The 18527-nt window shown below is 40.9% G+C and overlaps 1 protein-coding gene and 3 non-coding genes across 4 annotated transcripts in view; 2 read left to right on the top strand and 2 right to left on the bottom strand.

Annotated features, from left to right (window-relative positions):
- Window positions 1-18527, top strand: part of RNASE12 (ribonuclease A family member 12 (inactive)) — a 44365-nt gene that overhangs the window by 5261 nt on the left and 20577 nt on the right. The window lies entirely within an intron of this gene.
- Window positions 7542-7613, bottom strand: TRNAP-UGG (transfer RNA proline (anticodon UGG)). The gene has a single exon. It is a non-coding gene; the product is annotated as a tRNA-Pro (tRNA).
- Window positions 10083-10173, top strand: TRNAY-GUA (transfer RNA tyrosine (anticodon GUA)). Its single transcript is given in 2 exon segments — window positions 10083-10119; window positions 10138-10173. It is a non-coding gene; the product is annotated as a tRNA-Tyr (tRNA).
- Window positions 14717-14798, bottom strand: TRNAL-UAG (transfer RNA leucine (anticodon UAG)). The gene has a single exon. It is a non-coding gene; the product is annotated as a tRNA-Leu (tRNA).

The following is an 18527-nucleotide window of genomic DNA, read 5'->3' as shown; positions in this document are numbered from 1 at the left end:
TCGCCTGCACATTTTGGCAATAAAGCTTGTTAAACTATTGTTTTAAAATTATTTTATTGTTGGAAATTACTTTGAACTCAGTTTAATTCAATAAAAATTTTTTGAATACCATATTCTAGAAAGTAAGTTGGTATGGAGAGACACGAATACATGGTCCCTGCCATCAGGGAATTCACAGAATCTTGGGTGATATCTATCTATCTGTCTGTCTGTCTGTCTATCTGCTGTCTGTCTGTCTGTCTATCTATCCATAATATTGGTCAAAATGTAATAAGAATGTTGTAAAATTTAAAACTGGGTCTAGCAAGATAACATTTTACTCATAAAACATAAGAGCAAATATTGGGTAATTGAATGTGACTTTACAGTGGAAATATCACAATAAAAATTGTACCAGGAAGCAATCTCTGATTTTATTTTTTCAATCTTATTTTACAAATTCCTGTTCTATAAAGAATTTTTCACTGTTCACCTTGAACTCAACACTTGGGACAACTGATCTTGGCCTCTTATTTTAAATAGTCTTTTCTCTGGCTACTCTGAGATCATACTTGTCTAATTTTTACATTTCCAGTTTCTCTTTTTTGTTTGTTTTGTGTTTTGTTTTGTTTTGCAGGTGTATCATCTTTGATAAAGCCTTTATTTTTTATTTTATTAAGTTTATTGGGGTAACATTGGTTAATACAATTATGTAATTTTCAGATATACATTATAATTTAACATCTATATATTCTATTGTGTGATTACCACCCAAAGTTCAGTTTCCTTCATCTACCATATATTTGATCTCCTTTACCCACTTCACCCTATCCCTATCTCCCTATATTTGGCTCTCTTTACCCTGTCTACTTCTCCCCTCCTCTATCTTCTGGTAACCACTAGTCCATTGCCTATGTCCCTGAGTCTCTGTTTGTTTTTCCTGTTCATTTGTTGCTTTTAGGTTTATATCCAACATATAAGTGATATCATGTGATTTTCAACTTTTTCTGTCTAGCTTATTTCACTTAGCATTATCATCTCGAGGTCCATCCATATTGTCGTAAATGGCAGTATTTCATCTCTTCTTATAGCTGAGTAATATTCCATTGTATATATGTACCACAGCTTCTTTAGCCAATCATCTATCATAGGACACTTTGGTTGCTTCCATGTCCTGGCCACTGTGAATAATGCTGCTACGAACATCGGTGTACAAATATCTTCTTGGATATGAGTTTTCAAGTCTTTGGAGTAAATACCCAGTAGAGGGATTGCTAGATCAGATGGTAGGTCAATTCTTAGGTTTTGAGGAACCTCCACACTGTTTTCCATAGTGGCTGTACCAATTAGCAGTCCCACCAGCAGTGTGAAAGTGTTCCTTTTTCTCTCCATCCTCTCCAACATTTGTTATTACTTATCCTGTTGATTATAGCTATTCTAACAGGTGTGAGATGCTATCTCATTGTGGTTTTTATTTGCATTTCCCTAATTGCTAGCAATGTTGAGCATCTTTTCATATATTTGTTGGCCATTTGTATGTCCTCTAGGGAGAAGTGTCTGTTCAGGTCCTCTGCCCATTTTTTCACTGGATCATTTGTGGGATTTTTTTTGTTGTTGTCGTTATTGAGTTGTATGAATTCTTTGTATGTTTTGGATTTTAGGCCCTTATCGGAGGTGTTGCTTGCAAATATATTTTCCCATTGGGATGTTTGTCTCTCTACCTTGTTGATAGTTTCTTTTGCTGAGCTTTTTAATTTGATGTAGTCCCATTCATTTATTTTAGCTTTTACTTCCCTTGCTTTTGAGGTCAAATTCATAAAATCCTCTTGAAGTCCAAGGTCCTTGAGCTTAGTTCCTATGCTTTCTTCTATGCATTTTATTGTTTCAGGTCTTATATTTAGTTCCTCAGTCCATGTTGAGTTAATTTTGGTGTGTAGCGATAGACAACAGTCTAGTTTCATTCTTTTGCCAGTGACCTTCCAATTTTCCCAGCACCATTTATTGAAGAGGCTTCCCTTTCTCCATTGTATGATTTTGGCTTCTTTGTTGAAAATTATTTGCCCATATAAATATGGGTTTACTTCTGGACTCTCAATTCTGCTCCACTGGTACGTGTGTCTGTTTTGCTGCCAATACCATGTGATTTTGATTACTGTCGCTTTGTAGTATAATTTGAAGTAGGGCAGAGTGATCCTCCAGCCTCATTCTTTTTTCTCAAGATGGCTTTGGCAATTTGGGGTCTTTTGTGCTTCCATACAAATCTGATGAGTTTTTGTTCTATTTCTTTAAACAATAAATCCTTTAAATATTAGCTAAGTTGTCAAGAAAATAAAGGTTATTCCTAGAGATGACAAATTAAAAGGAAGCTGAAAATAAGAATGTATTTCAAATATCTAGAACAGAGCCTGGTACGTAGAAGTTACCCAAAAGCTATTTGTTGAATGAGTGAAAGACCGATGAGCAGATGACAGCCACTGTTGTGAGAGATATTGTTAGATTCAAGTAACCAGCAGCCTGAGTGTTAGTAATCATTTCCACATGAGGCCTACTCCAGTGACCATTTGAAAGTGAACTCCCACATACAGCTAAAACAGAGTGCTATTGTCAGTGAAAAGGCAGACTAGAAAGAATTTCCCTTGCAGCAGGAAGACATTCAAGATTTTCTACCTCAAGAAAAAAGTCATCTTTGAGGATTCTTAATTGAAACTCTGCCTACACACACAAAATGTTTATTATTTGGGAAACCCCAAGCTGATAAGCACTGTTCCTATTGATAGCAGCCATAGACAAAATGAATACAAACTCAGGAGGGTCTTACCCTCAACACCCATAGCACAAGATTCCTTTAAACAAAGATTTTTGGAACATAAGCTCACAATCCAAAACAAAAACATAGACAAGGGACTTCATTAAAATAAAAACTTTTGTGCTTCAAAGGATACTATCAAGACAGCAAAAAAGACAGAATGGTAGGTAATATTTGCAAACCATATATGTGATAAGGGACTGATATCTAGAATATATAAGAACACCTATATCTCAATAATACAAAGAAAATAACTCAATTAAAAAATAGGCAAACAATTTGAACAGACTTTTCTCCAGAAAAGTTAAACTAATGGTCAATAAGCATATGATGTTCAACATCATTAGTCATCAGGGAAGTCAGATCAAACCACAATGAGATATCACTTTATACCCACTTAAAAAGACAGATAATAACAAATATCAATGAAAATGTGAAGGAATTGAAATCCTCATACACTGCTAGTGAGAGTGTAAAATGGTGCATTCACTTTAGAAAATAATCTTCCAGTTCCTCGAAAATTAAACATAGAGTCACCATATGACCCATAAATTCCACTCCTAGTCATATACCTAAGAGAAATAAAAACGTTTGTGTCCACACAAAAACATGTACACAATGTTCGTAGCAACTTTATAATGCCGAAAAGTGGTTCAAATGACCATCGATTGATGATTAGATAAATAAAATGTTGTATATCCAGTCAACAGAATATTATTTGGCAATACAAAAGAGTAAAATATCAATTCATGCTACAACATGGATGAATCTTAAAAAGTGAAATAAATTAATCACAAACGACCATATGTTGTATGATTCCATTTATATGAAATAGCAAGAACAGACAAATCTATACATATGGAAAAGAGATTTGTGGTTACCCAGGGCTGCAGGAGAGGGTTGGGAGGAAGAGAGGAGAGACTTTTAATGGGGTACAGGGTTTATTTTGGGAGTAATAAAAATATTCAAAAACTGTAGTGATGGTTGTACAACTCTGTGAATATACCAAAAGCCATTTAAATGTACACTTTAAATGTGTGAATTATATCAATAAAGTTGTTATATTACCAAAAAACACACAAGCAATCAGGACTCTAAGAACAAAAGTCAGCAGATATATAATAAAAAGCAGACTTAGACCATAAGAACTTCAGATAATATAGCCATTAGAGATAGATTATAAATTAAGAATGTTTAAAACGTTTAAAGAAATAAAAAAGGATCAATAACATTCAAGAAGTGGAAAGTCTAAAATAGAAAATGTCATTGAAATTAAAGACTGACTATCTTACACAGAAGATTAGAAAGGCAAAGATATTTAGTAAACTATCATAGATCTTAAGAAAATATACAAAATGCAGCACAAAAAGAAAAAGATGTAGGAAATGTTGAAAAGAGGCTAAGAGATTCTCCAGGTTTTATAAGGAGAGAATAGAAAAGAAAACAAATCAAGTGCTGACTTTGTACTGTCAATTTATTTAAGCCGGAACTACATTTTCCAGAATTTTATTTTCTGTAAAGATCTAAATTTTCTATATGAATATGGAGAAATTTATAGTGAAATTTGGAAAGTGAAAACGTCATACACAGCAGCCACTGTGTTCTGGAGACTGACATAGGATGCCAGGCTCTTTTGCAGCTTGTACTTGTTGGATAATCTGCTCTCCCACTTATTGGCATGGGGCTTCAGTTGGGCCCACGACTCCTCTAGCACCGATGGATCTCTTCCTTCAGCCCATCCAATTCCTGGACCAACTGCATGGGTAGTTCTATGATAAAGGGTGCCAGCTCCTCCTGCAGATCCCCTACATTAAGGGTCGAAAACAGTGAGAGATTGATGTAGATTCCAGTTTGCCTTTTTGATTCCAGTTTGTGGATTTTATGGTTTCAGTTTCACTTGCTGCTTTCACTTCATGTCCTTCCCAACTGCTCACCCTGCTGAGCTACAGAGACTTCAAGCCTAACACTAACCATAGAGGCAAGAGCCTTACATAGACTTCCTCATTGGCTCCCACAATTATGTAATGCTAATTCCTATCATAAATCTCTTATTCTTCATCACTGATAGTGGCTCCACTTCTCTGATTGAATCTGAAATGATATATTTTCTCTTGTAATAATAAGCCACATGGTTTTCCCTGTTTCCTCATCATTTTTCAAATACCTGATTTTGTTTTCATGTTTTTAGAAGACTCCTTGGTAATGTGGAACAGCAAAATCTCATCATATTGTTTTTTTTTGAAGGACAAATGACATAAGGCATGAGAAGGAGTGTCACTGGTGATTTCCTGGGGACACTTTTGCATGATTCAAGTGGGGAAAGGTCACATTATAACAGCTGAGAGTACAAGCCCGCATTGACAAAGAAGTGTCATAGCTATTGTTCAGGAGATGAGGAAGTCACAATCTAATAGCTCTAGCTGAGATTGTACAGGCCCTGACTCTATTGGCTGATGTCCTAAGTGGGGCCCAGAGTAGGTTAGTTCAGTAATTATACACAATCAAATCCTTTTTTAAAATCCTCATTTCCAAGAAAACTATGACTTTGTGAAACTTTGCATATGGACGTCTCCCTTGGGTCCCCCCCTCTTTTTTTTCTGCATTGCAGATATCTCAAACATTTCAAGATCGACCAATACAAAAAAAAAAAAAAAAAGTAAGGACTTTAGCACACGTTAAGTTTTTCCAGGGCCCAGACTTTCTCTGTGCCCCTTTTACATTCCCCAGTCAGTGAAGATGAACTGGTGTTCTCAGTCCCAAGAATTAACAAAATTACTTGTCAGAAGTGTTAGCAGCACAACAAACTCTGAACTCAGACTCATAGCTATGGAAACTGGTTCTGCTTCCTTCAGGTGGAGCCCAGAAAATCAAATCCCAATTCCTGCCACTAAAGAAAAGCAATGCCTGCTGAATCTTCAGCCAGATGCCCTTTTTCTGGTTCACGACGGACATGATTTTCTTAAAGTTTAATTATCTTATTTCGGGTTTTGAAACCCCCACCTCTCTCCCACATAAAATGATTCTAAACCTATTTCTGCTTTTCAGAACAAGTTTTTCTTCTTTCACTTCCCTCCTCAAAACACAAGATACTCCCTTTAATGTCCTCCTCTGTGCCTTTGTTCAAGTGCTGCTAAATTATCTTGATCTTGAATGTGGAGCCCAGCCACTATCTCTGCTTCTACTATGGTAGTAGAAGGAGCGATGGTACCACTTACATCTGTGGTGATAAAAGTCTTTAAGTGTGAGAACATACGTAGGCCCAGGAGCTCACTCTTGGTAATCCAACATACTTTTGTCCAGGTTTCAGGGCAGGGAAAGAACCCACTAAATAATCCTGGAGCTATCCTAAGACCTCAGGGCAGATGTGTGCTGTCCAGATCCTCCCCTTCACAGCCAAGCTTCTAAAAAAGAATGATTTACCTATGTTCCACACCTTTCCCTTATTCTTCAACCTATCCAGCGCAATCATCTTCCCTAAATTTTCTACTTTAAATGCTAGCAAAGATTATCATCAGTGCCCGAATGACTAAATCAGCCATCAAGGTTTCTTTCTCCAATTCCATCACTCATTGCTATTCTGTTCTCAACTTTTTAAACACTGGTGATCACCAGGGCCTGTCCTTAAATCCTTTCTCTCTCTATGAATGCTCTTCTCTGTGGATTCTTAGCCAAAACAGTGTTAACCAATCACTGCCCTGTGTTTTCCGTTCTTAAAATTCCTATCTTTAGTTTGGATCTCGAACCTCAAAAATTTATATCCAGCTTCCTACTTTACATCTCCACCAGAAGTCCTTTAGCAAACAAATCAAAGCCCAAGCTAGATATATCACCTTTCTAATGGGACAATCAACCTGGAAGTCAGGACATACTGGCAGATTCTCCTCCCTCTCTCTTCCTTTCCTCCAATCACCTGAATCACACTATTCCTTCCTACCCACATAACTTTTCCAAGAGAGGAACCTCAAAAAGGAAAAATATAATCGGGTCAGACAAATCTTGTCAAAAGTCCCCGTGTACAAGCAGTATAGGAAGATAAGCAAGTTTGAAGGCCTCTTATTCCCCGGTTAGTAAACTTGGGCAACTTCTAGAAACCAGAATCAACCACACTCTTTGGTTACCGGTAGACACTTAACACTACAGCCCGCTGGTTTTCCAGGTGAGCAGTGAAAGAACATCAAAAGTCTCGTGGATTCTTGCTGGAAACAGTGGATTCTTGCCAGAACAGCTGTTGTTGCATTGTATTGCGTTTTGTGAAATAATACCTGGAAACAGTTCAATTGTGCTCCCTTAGGACGGAATGGGTGTCTGTGCCGTTTGAGCCAGAGGGTTCCCTGGGTTGAATCTTCGCATTAGGAAGACTGCCACAGCACTTGTGATTGTGAAATAGACAGACTAGGGCCTCAGGAAGAGAATTCTGTCCCAGCATTGCAACCCCAACACGCTCCAAGTACCACTTTTTTCCGTGTGAAATGCCCTAGTGGGAGTGCACTTGCCTTCTCCGCTCGAAGTGCCAGGGTGAGAACTACGGGAACAAGAACAAAGGACCTCTGCCAGGGCTAGATTAGGGGTCCGGAACTCCAACGAAGCCGTTGGCCCACGGTGGTACTTTCATTGTCCCTGAATCGGTCTACAGATGAGAACAATTTACAAGCTGATTCTGTTGAGGTTGAGAACAACTTGAGTGGACCTAAGCTTGGTGGTGTTGACTTTATTGGCTTTTATGGTGGGGTAAAAAACAAAAACAAAAACAAACCTCGGGCTCGTCCGGGATTTGAACCCGGGACCTCTCGCACCCAAAGCGAGAATCATACCACTAGACCAACGAGCCAATAACTATATTTCTAGTTTTCCTTAAGAATATTCATTTATCCTGTTAGTTGCATCGTAAAATCCGAGGACTTTTTTTTAAATTTCTTTCCTAAGCTGCGGAATCTGAGAAACATGAGTCATAGCGTTCCAGAGCTACGAATGTTCAGTAAAGGACTCAGGCTGATCTGCCAGTCTGTCTTGGACCCTTCTGAGAGAGTCTCGGTACGTAACAGGGTTAGGACCAGAACCATAGCAAACGGCCTGGAGTTAGAAGACCAAGGGAAAATAAGAACCGTCGATTTCACCAACAGGCAAAAGTTACTACCCTCAAGGACCGGCTGCAAAGGAACTCGATAATATACCCTGGCTGAGGTCAAACTACTGCCTTACCCTGCTTGTCTATGCTATCTAACATCGTTAATGCTCCCTCCGCCCCACGCTTTATTCAATAAATTTTGTACTGTAGGTCTGGATTTAGAGCATCTCTCTAGGGCGCGCAGAAAGTAGCATCGAAGGAGTTGCCTGTTTCCAAAATCGTCTTCTATAGAAGCCTGCATCCGCCTGCTTCTCTATCACCCAGAAGGTGGTGGGTGCAGTAGGAACCGAGGGCGTTGTCCTTACTCTGCAGTTCCTTATCTTTGGAGAATGAATTTTCTGGGCTCTAGCTTGTCTGCCTTGGTCACATTGTCTACCCCGCGCCGGGCACGTTAGGGGACAAACTCGGTAAATAGCTGTTCAATGTTTGGCTGAATTGGGCGGGCTGAGAACGGAGGAGAGAAAAGGGGAAGAAGAGCGCTCTCCTCCCAATCTTGCTCTGCGTCACCACTTTCTATTTATTCTGAACTTCAGGTTGGGCATTGAGAAGAGTCCCGCGGTCCAGAGAGAGGAAGCTGCCTCTCGGACTTCGAATTGTTAGCAGAGTGCGTTAAATGACCAAGGAAAGAGTCAGTCCCCTTCTAGTCAGCTTCTGCTTCAGGAAACCGGGAGGAATCTCAGGGCCAGATTGGCCGTGCCTGAGCCTGACTCTGCTAAGAGGCCGCGGGGAAGCCTGGATGCCTTCACGCCCTCATTGTCCCTCAATTTCTGAGGGTTCGAGGGGTACGTCCTGTGCTTGGAGAAAGCCGCCTCCCTTTAAAAAACAAAACAAAACACAAGCCCCGTCTTAGTTTACAAGAGCTGGATCACTTTTATAATAATTCAAGCAGATTGGTGACAATGACGCTAATGACAGATCTTGCATCCTTCTCTTCTGTAAGGCACCCTTACCCTACTCCACTTTACCCCAGGGCTCCACTTGTGGCCCCTGTGTTGCCTGAGCTCAGTGACTTTTCAGACCTGAGGCTGAGGATCAAGTACTGTGGGCGCTAGTCTTCCAGTGACGTACATTCCAGTTTGGGCCTGGTCAAGAACGTCTCTTTCTTATATATAAAGAGATACATTTTTTTCAAAACAATTTTTTTTAATATTTAATGATTTGTTGCATTGTATTTAGACAGAAATTCTATTTGACTGACGTTTTAAAATATAAGGTATTCAACATTACACAGAAGCTTGCAGGGTGGCTCTATAGCTCAGGAGTTAGGACGCTGGCCTTAAACCTAGAGTTAGTGAGGTAGAGGTGATCCCTTAATTTCCTCCACATTTACAAAGAGAAGCGCTCTCTATTTTGGTCAACGGGTGTGATCTTTCCAGGAAAATCAGATCTTGGAGATTTGGGACGAAAGATCATGGAATAGGGGCTCCTATGATCCCGGATAAAAAGGTAAGTGTTTGTGTCCTTCGGTAAATAGGGAAAAAAATAGATAACTCAGATATCTTCGAGAGGACTCCGCTATTTGGTGGAGTCTGCACCTCTGCGACAGAGATCAAATTAGCCTCAGCCCACTGACAGCCATGAGGTGATCCCCACTCCCAGGGGCCACAGGAGCGTGGAGTCCTCCGCACTTTGCTGCTTTGCAGCCTACCTGTCGGATTCTCCTGTACTTCTGGAGCGAGAACTAGCTCGCAAATTACTCTAGGGCAGCCTAGTCTCAAGGTACGACCCAAGCCAGGTGGTTTCTCCTTCTCCTTCTCCTTCTTCTCCTTCTCCTTCTGCTTCTCCTTCTCCTTCTGCTTCTCCTCCTCCTCCACCTCCTCCCCCTCTTTTTTTTTTTTACAGTCAAAAGGAAAGTTTATTAGAAAAGGTGTAGCACTCCACAGATAGAATGTGGTCTCCTCTCAGAGGCAGAGAGTGAGAGGGACAGTGAAAGAGGGACGGTGAGAGAGAGAGAGAGTAAAGGCACTCTCTCCTCTGCTTCTATCCTCACTTCCTCAGACTCTGACTCCGCATTCTGTGCTCCAGGCTGCTCCCGAGATTCGATTAATTATAGTCTCGACTCTGGAGAGTTCTTGAATTCCAACCTGAATTTGAACCTCGAATACAAAGAAGCCAGGCCACGCATTAACTTACTTATGTACAAAGATCTATGATAAGCGTTAAGTCACGCACCCTTCGATAGCTCAGCTGGTAGAGCGGAGGACTGTAGAGTTAGGCCCCTACGGACATCCTTAGGTCGCTGGTTCGATTCCGGCTCGAAGGAAGTGCTCTTTCTTTTGCTGCACTATCCTACTTATTTTCCAGAAGGTTTTATTAACTTCCTACTCCAACGACTATGAGACATTTAATTCTATTCTCAGGCAACAAGAGAACAGCTTTATGCCGACCATGAAAATTAATTTCACCTGTCGTCCTTGTGATCATACAGATGTGGTTTGTTTTACTAAGGAGATGAGAATTAATGGCTTTCATTTTATATCTGAATGTTAATTCCAATCTTTAAGACCAGCTATCATTGACTGAATATTGGCTAACATCCCTCAACCCTAGCTCCATCCATACACTTTTTCTTTACCGTGAATAATTCATACGGGGCAATTCAAGGTTTAAAGAGAAGCACTGTAGAAAGGCCTACCCTTGGAAAGAATGTGAACAATAATACAGATAATAAGCAATGCAAAAAACCAAATACGGAAATGTTTCATTAACAAGAAAGAAATACTTAGTAAAACAAGGGGCAATTATTTCATCACCAAATTATAAAAAGTTAATATTTAATACTAACAAGGATGAAGTGAGGACATTGTTGTAGAATGTCACTACTTTCTGGAGGACAGTTGGGCCTTAAAAAATCAAGAAACTTCAAGAGACATCGTATTTGATTAATTTTTCTATTTCTACTTTTAGAAATTTATTTTATTCACATATAAAAACACTATATGGCACGTGTTAATCTGTGGGTGATTTGTATTCTTTATACTCATGTATTTTTTAAAAATATGCCATGTATACACATTAAAAAACAACAACAGTGTTTTAAACTTACAAAGTGAAGTTAAAAAAAACCCTTATGCCACTATGGAAGACATTTTGGCACTTTCTTACAAAACTAAACATATTTTTACCATACAATCCTGGAATCGCGTTCCTACGTACTTACCCAAATGAGTTGAAAACTTATGTCCACACAAAAACTTGCCTATTAATGTTTATAGTAGCCTTACGTATAATCGCTAAAACTTGAAAGCAATAAAGATGTTCTTCAATAGGTGACTAGAAAAATAAACTGTGGTAAATCCATACAATGGAATATTATTCAGCACTAAGCAAAGATAGCAAGTCATAAAATGATGTGGAGGAACTTGAAATGCATGTTACTAAGTGAAGAGGCCAATCTGAAAAGGCTATATACTGTACAATTCCAAGTATATGACATTCTGGAAAAGCCAAACTATGGAGACAGTAAAAAGATCAGTGGTTGGGTGTAGGATAGAGGGGAGGGGGGATGTATTGGCAGAACGCAGATAATTTTTAGGGCAGTAAAACTATTCTGTATGATACTATAATGATGGATGTTTGTTTTTAGACATTTGTCAAAACTCGCAGAATGTACAACACAGAGTAAACCCTAATGTAAACTATGGACTTCAGTTGATAATGATTTATCAATGCTTGTTCACTGATTGTAACAAATGTATGACAGTAGTACAGATGTTGATAGTAGGGAGGCTATGGGGAGGGGAAGGAGGAGAGCGGGTATGTAGGAACTCTCTGTACTTTTCACTTACTTTTGCTGTAAACCTAAAACTACTTGTCTCCATCGGTTCAGGTTGCTATAACAAAAATACTAAAGACCAAGTGGGGGTTAAACCAAACATTTATTTCTCATGGTTCTAGAAGCTGTGAAGTCCAAGATCAGGGTGCCAACAGATTTAGTGTCTGATGAGAGCCCATTTCCTAGTTTGTAGACAGTTGCCTTCTCTCTGTATCCTCGCTTGGCTCAGAGAGAAATCTCTCTCATCTCTTCTTATAAGGGCACTAATCCCATTCATGAGGGCTCTACTCTCATGACCTAATTACTGCCCAAACGTCCTACCTCCAAATACTATTACATTGGAGATTAAAGCTTCAACATATGAATCTTTGGAGGGGGGTACATAAAATTTTAGTTCATGGCGCTGCTCTAAAAAAGATCTATTAATTAAAATAAAAACAAAAACAAAAACAACCAATGACTTAGTAATTTACAGATTAGTTGAAGGAACAAAATAGATAATGCTGTGTTGCTATATTGATTCTATTAGTCAACATGTACAAAATAATAAAACTTGAAAGCAATAAAGATGTTCTTCAATAGGTGACTAGAAAAATAAACTGTGGTAAATCCATACAATGGAATATTATTCAGCACTAAGCAAAGATAGCAAGTCATAAAATGATGTGGAGGAACTTGAAATGCATGTTACTAAGTGAAGAGGCCAATCTGAAAAGGCTATATACTGTACAATTCCAAGTATATGACATTCTGGAAAAGCCAAACTATGGAGACAGTAAAAAGATCAGTGGTTGGGTGTAGGATAGAGGGGAGGGGGGAGCACATCCAGCACATTGAAAAGGGGTGATCAGAATAGAGAGACAGGACTAAACAAAGAGAGCTTTCTTAAGTTGAATTTCGAACTAGAATTTGACAGAAATATTGATGGAGTGAGGGTGCTTTTAGGTATGTATGTGTGGTGGAATGACAAAAAAAGTTAGCAAAAGTGACAGATGTATCAGGAGGAGTGGCAGGAAGAGCACTAGAAAAGAGTGGGGAAGGGGGTATGGCATGTGTTGCAGGGCGTGGCTGAAGAAGTGGCAGAGGATCTCCAGGGGAATTGGAGGAAGGATGACAAGGGGACAGAGGAAGGATTGCAAAAAATGGCCAGAGGAATTAGAGGAGGGGTGTGACAAGGTGATGGAAGGCAGTTTTAGTGGCCACAGAGCTGATGGGGCAGAAAAGGGATAGGGGGTGACATGAGTGAATGGTGATAGAAGCAGTGTCTTTCCATCAACAAGGAGATGGAATTGACTGGAACTAAGGGCCAGTGAAGGAGCTATAGGTAAAAGAGGCAAAAGAGTAAAACAATACAAATGAAAACCCTCCAAAGTGGAGCTCTAGAAAACCCAGGAAGTGCTAGTGTCATTGATGAATGTGGAGAATGCTGGAAATGGTCTGATTGGGGAAGAGCTGAGTGGGAGAGAAGAGGGAGGGGATTTCAGGCTAACTGTCTTTTGGATGGAGATGATGGCCTAATCGGGGACATTCTCTAGGTCGTTGAAAGTATACAACTTGAGAGAACAGGTTTCTGGGAGTCATTAGAAGGAGATAAACAGAAATATAAAAATTAAATGATCTTGAGATAATGCATATAATTAAATTTCAAAAAGAAGGAAAAATAAACATTGAAGAAGACGGAAAGATTGCCCTGGGAAGAAAAGGACAGTGATGTGGGAATACAAAGAAGGAATTTTACAGAAATGTCAGCAATGTCCAATTTAGCCACAGGTGTAGAGGCATTTTTTCCCCATAAGGCACTGGGAACAAAGCAATTTTGGAGAAAAATATGACTTTTTTTGAGAAGAGCTCTGGGGCCCAAGATATTTCTTGAAGGGAGGTGGGTGAAAAGGAAGGGAACTGGTTGTGAGGAGTCATCAAAGTGGAATGGGAGGGGGCCTGAGAAAATACGGAAGAGAATTTTGAACTAGGAGGAAGAAACATTAAAAGGAAGGCAGAATCAGAAAATGGCATGAAAAATCCCAAGACTTTGGTTCTTGCAGAGTCATAGTTCTCTGCTCTCTCTCATTCATTCTTCATGCCACTGCAGGTAAATTCTCTATTTCCTGAGGGAGTTGCTAAGCCAAATCCATGAGTATTACTGTGGGTAACAGGGGCTGTAAAGACTGAAAAGTGAAGCTGGACAACCCTTCTAAGAGGACACCATTAAATAGACCCCAATTGTATCCTCTACTCTTTCCCACACTGAGTTAGATATGCACAGGCATTGCAGTTGGGTGGTTCAGAGAACTAGAGAGTCTCCAAGACAGGTAGATTCATTTGGAAGGGACAAGATTGTGGCTAAGCCAACAACTTCACAGCACACCTTCCTGGGCCTGATGCACGGAGTCAGTCAAGAATCAGCTTTGACGTGTTTTAGAATCACAAACCTATCTGCAAATTCAAATTCAAAATAACTGTTTACCGTCCCCTTTTGCCTCCTCCCCTTCCTCATGAGGCAACACTGCCTGAGTGAGAGCTTGTCGCCTGGTAAGTACTGGCTTTCTGCATTCATTCATTCATTCATTCATTCATCATACAAAGTAATTGAAACCAAAATCGGGTCTGTGCAGGTTATTTTGCGAGCTCGGGTGTTGGCGGCGGGATCAGGGAGCAGCGGGGCCCTTGCTGGGAAGCTTTCCGTACTGATTGGTGCCTAAACCAGGTCAAGGGAATGATTCGATTTGAGCATGGATTTTAGTAGAGGAGGACCGGAAGATTTCCCTCTTACGCCAGCACAAAAGCGGCGCAACAGATTGGATATAAGGAAAGTCGGGTACAAAGAGCAAGTCTAAGCAGGGGAGGTCAGGAGAGGAACAGGGGAGTTTTAAGCAGAAAGCCAACGTGACTTGATATACAAAGAAAAAGCCCGCCGAAGGAAATTTTGAATGGGATGAGGATTTCAAGGGTCTTTAATACATACAAACCCTAAAATGCCCTTTCAATTAGAATTTTAGTATTCAGGACTTGTGAGTAGACCAAAACAGACCCGTGGCAGTGGTGGGATTCGAACCCACGTCCCCGAAGAGACTGGAGCCTAAATCCAGCGCCTTAGACCGCTCGGCCACACTACCACAAATGACAGGAATTTCCTCATTCCTAAACTACTTTTTCTCAACATACAGACTCAAAATTCTGATTTTTCTCCACGGATAGTAGCGTTTCCATTCATTACTAGAAATTTGAGCAAACTCGGGGAGAGGAAGAATCATCGCGTTCTCACACATCTCGGAAGTGTGCTAGAAAGCAATGTCCTTGGAAGACTTCTACTTGTTCTTTACCTAGGCAATTAGAAGCAGAAAGAAAGCAGAAAGAGATTAGAGAAGACTGAATAAGGAGCTTCCAGATGTTGGGTCGCTGATCTGGGGCTGTGCATCTCATCCAGAGGACGAGTAGGGTCGGAGTTCAGATCCAGTATGAGGCGCCCTTTCGTTCACAGATCTAACAGATCTGGCAAACGTGTCGCTGTGTTCCAGAGAAACTCCCGGGTCGTCTCCTCCAGCAGGTTCAGTCAGAATTGAGAGGTCTAATTGCTGGCCTTCGTGGTGAGTAACTGAGAAAGAAGCACTCTCGGGTAGACAGACGCACACTTGAGCCATTTCCCTAATATATAGACATCAAAGTGACTCTCAGAGGGAGGTGACATTCCAACAGCGTCTCCAGCCCAGAAGAGGGTGAGTTCCTGGCTTCCCTTGTGTCCTGGCGCCACTAGCTCCATTCTGTTTCTTTCGAAGGGAGTGAAGGGAAAGCTAGGGAAGTTTCAGAAGTGATACCCCAGGGTCTCCAGCACCCAAAGTGGGCGCGAACCCCTGGGTAGATATGTTATTTATATCCTTTGCTGTTCCTGATTGGCTATTTCTGGGTCTCTGGATCCAGAAATTCTTGCAGGAGTCTAATCAAAGTTTACCCACTTAAAATGCCGGCTCCTCCTCTCCGCCTCGATCACTCCATAAATCACATCCCCCTCTTGCCTGCCCTCGTCCAAGGGCTCTCCGAAGTCTTTCCCCACGTCCTGAGGGGTCAGGGTCGGGGTTGCGGAGAGAGAAACAAAGTTTTCCTTCACGGGATCTTCACCGGGCGAATGTCCTGCTAGTTCCCCCGTCATCGCTGACGAACAGAATTTCTAGAAAACCTGCTAGGAAACAGGGATCAGGGAGTCCGGGATGAATGTAGACCGAAGCAGGGAAGCGGGGTCTGAGAAGACTGGGGTCAGCAGGGAAAGGGGCAGACTCCTCCAGCGCCCCATCAGCACCGCACCCCCGCCAGTCTCCGCTGCCCGCGGGGCCACCTCCCCTCCACTTATGACTTCATCTCACGCGAATCCAGCCCCTCACCCCCTCCCCACCGCGCCGACACCTTGGTGGGGGCTCCCTGGTCGCTCCTCTTCACCCTCTGGTTTCCTCCCTCCAGTCCTACTTCACCGGGGGAGCTCCCGGAGCAGAGCCGGGTGTCCACCCGTAGACTTCTACCAAGTTCTCTTTCTCCCCAGGAGCTATCCCGGTCAGGAGCAAAGCCCAGCTGGCGACGCTGTCTTGCAGAAAGGTCAAGATGTGGCTTCTATAACTACGTTACTAGAGGCGGAGGAATTCAAACGTTCGGCTCTCTAGCCCTTTCGGCTGAAGGGCATAACTTTTAAGAGACTTCACTTGGTGTTTCCACGCTTTTTGAGAATCCTCAGAAAAAAGTAAGATTATTGCCTTTGCTGTACATGCAAATCTTTGCCACATGCCACAGCACTGGGAAGACTGATGTTAATCTCAAGTTGAGAACCTAGAAATCATGTGCAACCACTACCTTAGTGTGTATGATGAAGAGGCATTCGTCTGAAAGAGAGAAGACTCTGGGACTCTATTAGTTGATAGTACGTGGGGAGTGAATGGGAAGGAAGAGAACAAATATTTAAAATGTCTATTGAACTATTATGCCTAGTATATGTATAATATAGTATATATGCCTAGTACTATATGCCCTCTATGTGCCTCATACTGAACTATTATGCCAGACAAAGGACTCATGGTCCATGGTCTAGACTTCTTGGGAAACCTCGTCTGAGGCTTTTGATGAGATCTTCAAACGAGATTATATAGTCACATTCACTTTTGTGTGTGTTAGTGCTAATTTGGTAAACATGCCCATTTAAATAAACCACAGTTTCTGTAGCTATGTTTTGACTCCTTTTATAAAATCGGAGATTGTCATAAGATGGAAGTGACCTGAGCCCTTCTTGATCCTTTTTAGTACTAAATCGGACAATAAAAGGAACCAGTCAACAGGAAAAAACTTGGTCATTACAGTAGTGATCCTGAGGTGCTTTATGTTCAGGTTCCCCAAAAGGAAAGACTTCAAAGCACTTTCTTATTAGGAGAGAAAGTACCACACTCCGGTGTCACTAGTGGAAGTTCCTTTACTAACCTAACCAGTGGGCATAGTTTCTCTTATTCAATCACAGGTGCTTGAGCCCTCAGTATCTGCCTTGAACTCACTGGTTCTTTCAGTGGAGGGAGGAGTCTTGGTCTATTCTCTATCACCTGTTGGATTGCACAGGTCAAGGAAGTGCCCTGATACCCGCAAGCCCTGTGTCTCAGATTTCCTAATGGAGTGGTAATACTGCCAAATACTTAATTGTCCAGTAACCTAAACAAATAGATAAGCACTCCTTTGGAAAGATGCCTAATACACTTAAATGCAATATGTTGTCTGGCACATGCCTATTTCCTTCGGATTCCTTCAGTATTATAGGTTCCAGCATTCTGGAACCTAAATATTGCTGGGGAATTTAACCTTGGATTTCCTGCTCTCCATACCGTGTTAACAGTCCAGATGATGAAAATTTATATACAAGCAGAAAATTTACTTTAAGGCCTTGATATCCAAAATATAGTCTAGGGACCAGCAGCATCAGCATCTCCTCATAACTTATTAGAAATGCAGAATGTCAGGCTTATGGAATCAGAATCTTAACAAGCTCCATAAAGGTTAGCGAATTTTGAGACGTACTCTGTGTTCCAATCTATACACCAAATGCTTTATGTTCAATTTAGGGCATTTGAAAATTCCCACCAGAATCTTTTTGGATCAACAGAAGTCTTGCACTACATCGTTCCTAGCTCCAGTAGAGAGCCATTCATGTATTGGCCTGAGGCCCCCATCTGCATGTGCTATAAAAATTTTGCTGAAAATTAAATACTAGTAAATAATATGTTCCTTTTGATAGATGTATCATATTAGCCCTCTCAGCACTTATTAAGCCCCTATTTAAATATTTACCTCCTATATGGTCTCATATGTTTATTACATTGATCATTATAGTAATGCAAAGTAATGTGTTGTATTGATACTTACGAATTTTCTGAAGTAAATGTTCAAAAAACATTTCTTGGTTCAAATCTTGGTCAGCTTCTCAATGAGCACACAAGAGTGTTTATAGTGGATTGAGGCACTTACGGTGAGGCTAGCGGGGAGCATCTATTGGGAGGCATTTGGAACCTGAAAGTCATAACAATAATAAAGATGATGATAACAGTGAATCCTCATTTCTCAAACTAGGAAACTGCAACTCTGCAAGGTTAAAGAACTGGCCTAGATTTTCTAGCCACTGCACTGCATGTGTCAGTGTCTACACACACCAACGTAACACATCACCTGTGATTCACAGTTTGTTTTGATTTAATTTCTTGCCCCAGAAAAAAAGTCAGGCACTCTGCCACTTCCTTAAGAATTATAATGCCTATTTGTAGGTCCAAAGAGATTATCATGTTGATTATCTTAGTAATTTCCTCCAGTGAAATGCCTCATGTAGGCAA

Source organism: Pteropus medius, unplaced genomic scaffold (genome assembly GCF_902729225.1).
Source record: "Pteropus medius unplaced genomic scaffold, Ma_sr-lr_union100, whole genome shotgun sequence".
Taxonomy (NCBI): Eukaryota; Metazoa; Chordata; class Mammalia; order Chiroptera; family Pteropodidae; genus Pteropus; species Pteropus medius.
This window is presented reverse-complemented; position numbering and strand designations above follow the sequence as displayed.